Consider the following 7,088-nt stretch of genomic DNA (forward strand, 5'->3'; position numbering starts at 1 on the left):
AATTATTCAGTGGATTGCAGCAGGTGTTAACTAGGCACGGCTTTCATTTGTGACACAATGAAGCGCCGCAGCTGAATGGGCGAAGCGCTGTGTTTTATGAAGATAGGAAGGTCAGTTCAAATACAGGGAGAAGGTAGCGAGGTTGTGGCGGCGGCGCGATGACAGTGGTGTTTCAGCACAAGCGCAGCAGCAGGGCCGGGCCGCATCTCATGAGCCATGCATCATGTCAAGAAAGCACTCACTGGAGCATTTCAATTTGCTTTTGTGCGTCTCCCTAGCCTTCCTCACTGCCCCAGGTGGAGAAGAATGGAGAAGTGCATCGCCCAGTGTGAGAGAGAGTGAATGAGAGGGAGGAAAGGAGGGAAAGGGTGGGTGCGTGTGTTCAAGAGACAGAGAGTGATGTGCATCACAACCACTTCCTTCCAGCATTCAAACCATCACAGGAGTCGCTCTTATTTAATCCTCTGTGTTGAGGTTTTTTTTGGGCAAAATCCTGAAAAACCTTGCTAAAATCCATTATGTAATTTTTTTGGGTGTGCGCCACAGCTCAGTTCTGCCTTGTCACCTTAAGGATGAGCTGCAGTCGTAAAGCCGATTGCATATTTTTGCAGAGGTGGAGTTAAAACAACTTTGATTTTGGACAGCCTTGGAGACAGCGAACTAGATGAGGACCAGGGAAAATTTCCAATAAGGTATTGTAATGGTTTAAAGCAGAAGAAAATGTCGACTTTGGCAAAAACAACAACAATAGATGAATTAGAATGCCACTTTTAAATTCCCTGCCAAATAGTCTGATAAACCATTCACCTGTTACTTAATGGATGATGAAAATAATGGGGAATATTATGATCAATGGTGGCACTGAAAAAGCAATAATGATCGAATTAGAAACAGCATATCCACATGCACACTGAACATGTGCTTGAGGGCAAAAGAATATTAATATTTCAGTCTAATGAACCTTTTTTTTTCCAAATTTATAATAAATGACTTGATCCGGATCAAATTTCACAAACAAGTCTAAGAAAAAGTAAACCTGCAGCTTCGTTGGCAACAAAGAACCCCGGTTCAACTAATACCAAATTTTAAAATGTCATGACAGCACTGAACAAAGGCTCAACCTTGACCTTAAATGAAATATATAATACCGAGTCATTCACAGCCATTAAACCATGACACTGCAATCCTGTTAGCATGCGTGCAGACGTCCTCAATTGTCAACAAACCAAAGGGGTATTTAACATAACCAAAGCATAGTGAGAATTAATTACCGTGGATTTTGTTGGTTTAACAGGACTCGGCCATTAACTGCCGAATTATTTAAAGCTTTCAAATAATCATAATAAAGAAAAAAATCCATGCAGCCGATCGCTATCAGCCAGATTATTTTTAAAAATCGCAGAATGGAGCTTCTATTAAAAGATGGGTGAATCCCCAGAAAGTACAGCCTCGAGCCGAGGCGAACGTGCAGAGGGCACCCTGGGGGCAGTGAGCGTGTCAGCATTAGTAATAGATATTACAAGGCAAATGCTTACTTCATATAATTTAAATGTCCCGTCAAACAGATCGATTTGGACTTTGTGCATGATGATCCGAGACTCTTGCACTGATGCCCACCCAGACCAGCCTCTGTGAGAAGCTACAGATTTTTTTTTTTTTTATTATCATCTACAATAAGATCCCTTCAACACTTTGCATGAGCTGAACTTAAAACCTAATAACCCGACCGCCGAAGACAACGGGATCACTATTCACAACTCATTCTGAAACGCTTCTGAAAGTTACTACAAGAGCTCGGGGTACAAAGAGGCAAGCCGGTGACAGTATCCCAGAGACGTCCTGAGTGGTCATGTTTTTGTAAGAAAAAAAAAAACAAAACAAGACAATAAAACCTCAATCCCATAGATTTAAATCACTGGGCTCATTCACAGAACATCCACCATCTTTCAAACTCCCCATTGCACCAGGCTGTGAGACAGAATGTGTCGACCACAGCAGATTCCTGCCTGACCGTCCTCTAGCAGCTCCTCCTTGAGAACCTGTTTGCCCTGCAACGCCAGAGAGAAGGAGCATCGCCACCATTTTGATTGCTCTTCTCAGCCCCAGCATTGTCGCAGCACAGTGTGTCAAGCTCACAGTCTCCTTGTCAGCAAGATTTCACACAGTGGCCAGGGGAACTGCAGCGCATAGCACAGCCCCACACACACACACACACACACACACACACACACACACACATATATTACTACAGCTTGCAAACACACCTCCCTCACCCTCCTGATAGGCTGGTCAACTGACACCTTTAGGATATAATGTGTGAAAAGTCACCTCGGGCTGTGCAGTGAGCAGAGAGAGACTCACAAACATCTGGTCAAAACGACCACCTCTTGGTCCAAATAACTTTAGCAGAAGTTCACTCACCCATCTATAAAAGAGCGTCTCAATTGATTAGCAGATTATGAATTCAAGCCTTTGGTATTGGCTTGAAAGCAGGTGTATCGTTGCCTTGAAAAATAAAAACAATCCACAAAAACATGCAGAGGATCATCTCAAGAACTTCCTCATAGACACTATCTGCAAGAGCCATTACTTCACTCTTGCACTCGGACCACCGCACGCGTGTGTGTGTGTGTGTGTGCATGCGTGTGTTAAGACCACTTTGTTGAACATTAACTACCTTGATGGTCAGAACGCTGCAACATACGGTATTAGAAAAAGCCCCCGTGCATCCAGATCATCGCAATCCCGAGCGCTGGAAAAAGGACCTGGCTCTTGAAATCCATGACACGAAGGTGTTAAAATGTTTTGAATCACAAGTTAAAAGCCCCGCTGCGAAGGATCTAGCCTCACTTGAAAGAGTTCTTCTGCTTCCCCTTGCAGACAAACTTCCGAGCTGACGAGAAGCAGAAAAAGGACAGCAGAAGGAGAAGGAGAAGAAGGTTGTGGGCGACCATGCAAAAAAAAAAAAAAAAAAAAAAAAGAAACCTCACAACCTTTGTTCTGGCGTGAGGGATCCTGCCTGCCTGACTCCAGGGGCTTCTCCTTGGAGACTCATCTGCCTTCCTCCATTTTACGGTGAAGCTCCTCCACACTGTGACATATCTGACTTGGTGACAGCAAGCAGCCACCCAAACACTGAAGGAGGGGGTTGGAGGTGGAGATGGAGGTGGAGGTGGAGCAGGGAGGAGGACAGGGGGGAGGGAAGGAGGGCATCAACCAGCTCAACAATAAAGCAGGACATGATGATGATGATAGAAACCACCAACATGTCACCTCCATCCAGGTTCCTTCAACCTTGTGAGGTGCCTGAGGAACCACCACCACTACAACCACCAGCACCTTAGGGTTTTTAAAAAATTGAGAAGGAGGTGTGTGTGAAGGGGAAGGTAGAGCCTACTCACAGTGGACATAGTGTGTGTGTGTGTGTGTGTGTGTGTGTGTGTGTGTGTCTGAGAGAGAGAGAGAGAGAGAGAGAGAGAGAGAGAGAGAGAGAGAGAGAGAGGGAGAGAGAGGGAGAGAGAGAGAGACTTGACCAGCGGCTATGTCAGCTCCTCCGTGTCGCTAATGGAGGCTGGTCGTCGGAGGACAGCGGCGTTAGCAATGGCTTCTCCCCGTCAAGCTAACAAGCGCGGCCGGAGTAGAGGGGACGCACCGCCGGGGCCGGTTAGCCCCCTCCTCCGCCCCCCTCTCACCAGACATGTCAAAAAAAAAAAAAAAAAAAAAAAAAGCAAAACACTTCCTCTCCGGTGCCGAACCCCCAACGCCGCCACCCCTCCATCCACACACCGTTTCCTAGTGTCACTCTTTTTTGACAACAAACCGAAAGGCGACATTGCGAGGAAGCTAGCTTGTCCTCCCCCCTCACCCTCCCCCGTTCCACCGGCTCGGATATTTCCTGGAGCGGCGAGGGGACCCACTTGACTTAGCCGAGCCCGGAGCTCCCACACCCCCCCTCCGGTCGAGTTCGCAGCACACCCCCCCTCCGGCTCCCTCTCCGAAGCCGGGCTGAGCGCAGGGGGAAGCAGGGGAAGCAGGGGAAGCAGGGGAAGGGGGTGGCCGGGCTCTTTCCAGGTCATTCACGAGGAGCTCTCCAAACCCATGATCTACCACACGGACGTTCTCGCAGACCTTGAAAGCCACCCCGCCGCCTCCACCTCCCCACACACCTCCCCCTAGACCGAAAATCTTGGGCAAACTGTAAATAATACAGCGTAAATAAAAAATTGAAATAAAAAAGAAAATATAGAACTCACTGCTACAATCTTCTCCACGAGCGATCCTCCCGAAAGTTGTCCTCGTATTTCATGCGTGCGCCCGGTCGGTCTAATGGATGATCGCCATCTTTCCTGCTTCTCCTTCGCTGCAGCTGCAGATGACCTGAGATCCGTCTGTCTCTGAATAATGAGCAACCACACAGACAAGGAAGACAATCTGCAAAGCGGGCTACACAAAGAAGTTTGGGAGACTAGCAAGCACCAGAGGGTGCACAAGAGTTTACGATGAGGCGAGGGAGCATCAGCGGGATGGACAACGTCTGCGACGTCTGAGAAGCTCATCCTTCATCTAGACCCGAAGTCAGATGATCGCCTGCAAAGCTTTATCAGACCACCAGCAGATGCACGCAGGCACCGTGAATTTTATATAGGCTTTCCATAGTGTGTCTGCCACGTCATGGGGTTATCTGCAGTTCACCTTGGTGCTGCTGGTGGAGAAGATGCTGCTGCTGCTTCTACTGCTGCTGCTGCTGCTGCTGCTGCTGTTGCTGTTGCTGTTGCTGTTGCTGTTGCTGTTGCTGTTGCTGTTGCTGCTACCGCTGCTCCTGCTATTGCTGCTGCACATTTGTAGCAATGCACACATTGCATAGATAGATAGATAGATAGATAGATAGATAGATAGATAGATAGATAGATAGATAGATAGATAGATAGATAGGTCCAACATATTAGTTGATGCATAGTTTAAAAAAAATTGAATCCATTAAACTGATCTAAAAGAGATGGCTAGAGCTCATACTTTGCAAAAATGTGAAATATAAATGTTCACATGGGTATATGTGTTCCTATGTGGTTGTCAATTATGTCTATTGATTTATTCAGATCATCATGATGAAGTAAATATAATAGATACGCGTGTTCTCATGTATAGGTTTGTCAATAGGCAGTAAATACGCTGAACGTTTGTTCATCTGCACGTTCATCTGCATCTGCACAAGTGTGTATGTATGGATTTGTAAGTGAAGTATAAAAAAGATGCACAAAAATCAATAATGCCAAAATATAGGCAAATATATATAAGACAATATAGGCATATTCAAATACATGCCATTGTTACAATTTTTTGAGCAGGTAATACATTTTAGATGCTGATAGTATACGTAAATATACACATCCATATTGATTTTTCATAAAATCATAAAGCGCATAAGAAGCCCAATTTAAAAATCATCATTTTACAGGTGAGCCCACTATCGCTGCCAGGACACATAAGTCAATGCATAGCAAATTGACCCAGTTATTTATTTACTTGTTTAAATCAAATGACATTTCAGTGTAAATATAACTGCTGAGTTATTACACAACAGCAGATGAATGCATTGTGACTTCATACGTTTTTTAATGAATCTGTTTGAAGGAATATGAGCGAGGATCCTTTTTCCTCATGTCATTCATATGAATTAAAATATAAGTGGGTCTCAAAAGACCCACTGCAGTTAAAGAATAATTCAAGTTACACAAGAGGGATTATTTATAGATAAATGGGGACATTAAGCACTTATCGGTTTGATGCATTCTTAGGAACAGATAAATGAACCTCAAAGAAATAATCTACTGGAAAATCCAATCTGTTTTTTTTTTTTTTAGAGTTTTTCTACTATATGCCACATAATTCAAAAATGTACTGTGCAGCCTTATTTGCAATGTTGAAGTTTCTTAACTGATTTAATTAAATTTATTGTAATAAAAAAACAACAAAAAACAACAAGATACTACTCCCTCTCAGTTCTGACATAATTATGTCATGAGTCCAACGGAACAGGGCATTTTTGTTTTCATACAGAAAATATACACATAATTTTTCTTGCAGAGTCAGAAAAACAAAGGCAAATATGTTATTTTATTTTATTTTATTTTATTTTATTTTATTTTATTTTATTTTATTTTATTTTATTTTATTTTATTTGTTGAATGAATACATCCTGTCTGTTGGCATTCTTTTGCGTAATCAATATTAATCATACTAAATTAAATTTGCTATTTATCTGAAAAGATAGTCAGCAAAATATCTTGTGTACATTTGTTTTATTTAGGTGTCGAACATATCAGCTAGTGAGTCCAAACAGTCCCTTTCAGCACATGTAAGCAACTTGGCATTTCTGAGCACCGAATAAAATGAACAACATTTTGCACAGTCTGGTTGATTCATTCTGTCCATCCGTCTGGGAAATAAAGCCTGATGTGTTGCAGCGTGCTGTCACTGCACTGTTCCAGGCATGATGCTGCAGCAGGCTGCTGCTCAGTCCACCGGCCGCTAACAAAGAGAGAGCCCAAGACAAAAGGTGCAGGGTCCTGCTCTGATGTATGTCAGTGTGAGGATGGGATGGTGGATGGGGGTTTGGGGGCAGGAGAGGGTGACTCGGTACACGTGATGTCTTGCATCAGTGATCTGAGAACACTGCTGGTGAGAACACCTTTGCAACGTTTGTTATTTGCAAATGTCGATCTTTACTACTATGAGAAATTGTATCTGTTGCAGCTTCTTCCCAATAACTGACCACAGATGATGCTAAAGGGTCACCACTGAGTGAATTATGTGCTATAATCTCATTTCAAACCTCTGTCAAAGACTCCTTTCTATATGTGTGTGTGTGTGTGTGTGTGTGTGTATGTGTGTGTATGTGTGTGTGTGTGTGTGTGTGTGTGTGTGTGAAATATGTAAATATGTGTTTTGTTCGTTCATAGCCCTTCATGTGTTCAAACAATTTTATTTCTGTTAACTTCAGCCACATGATATATAACAGCCAGTTGTTTTTACAGGCTTGTCACAGACATATCAACATTAGTGTGAAAAAAATCTAAAGTAGAAGGCTT

General features: G+C 43.5%; 1 protein-coding gene across 1 annotated transcript in view; it reads right to left on the reverse strand.

The window, feature by feature from the left end:
* znf462 (zinc finger protein 462) overlaps positions 1-4,405 on the reverse strand; it is a 54,988-nt gene extending 50,583 nt beyond the window's left edge. Inside the window, exon 1 of the mRNA XM_086152096.1 lies at positions 4,254-4,405. The gene's annotated coding sequence lies outside the window, so the exon portion shown is untranslated. The remainder of the gene's footprint in view (positions 1-4,253) is intronic.
* Between the last annotated feature and the right edge of the window lie 2,683 nt (positions 4,406-7,088).

This window comes from Fistularia commersonii, chromosome 9, assembly GCF_037954325.1.
Source record: "Fistularia commersonii isolate RoL2024-O1a breed Wild chromosome 9, RoL_Fcom_v1.0, whole genome shotgun sequence".
Taxonomy (NCBI): Eukaryota; Metazoa; Chordata; class Actinopteri; order Syngnathiformes; family Fistulariidae; genus Fistularia; species Fistularia commersonii.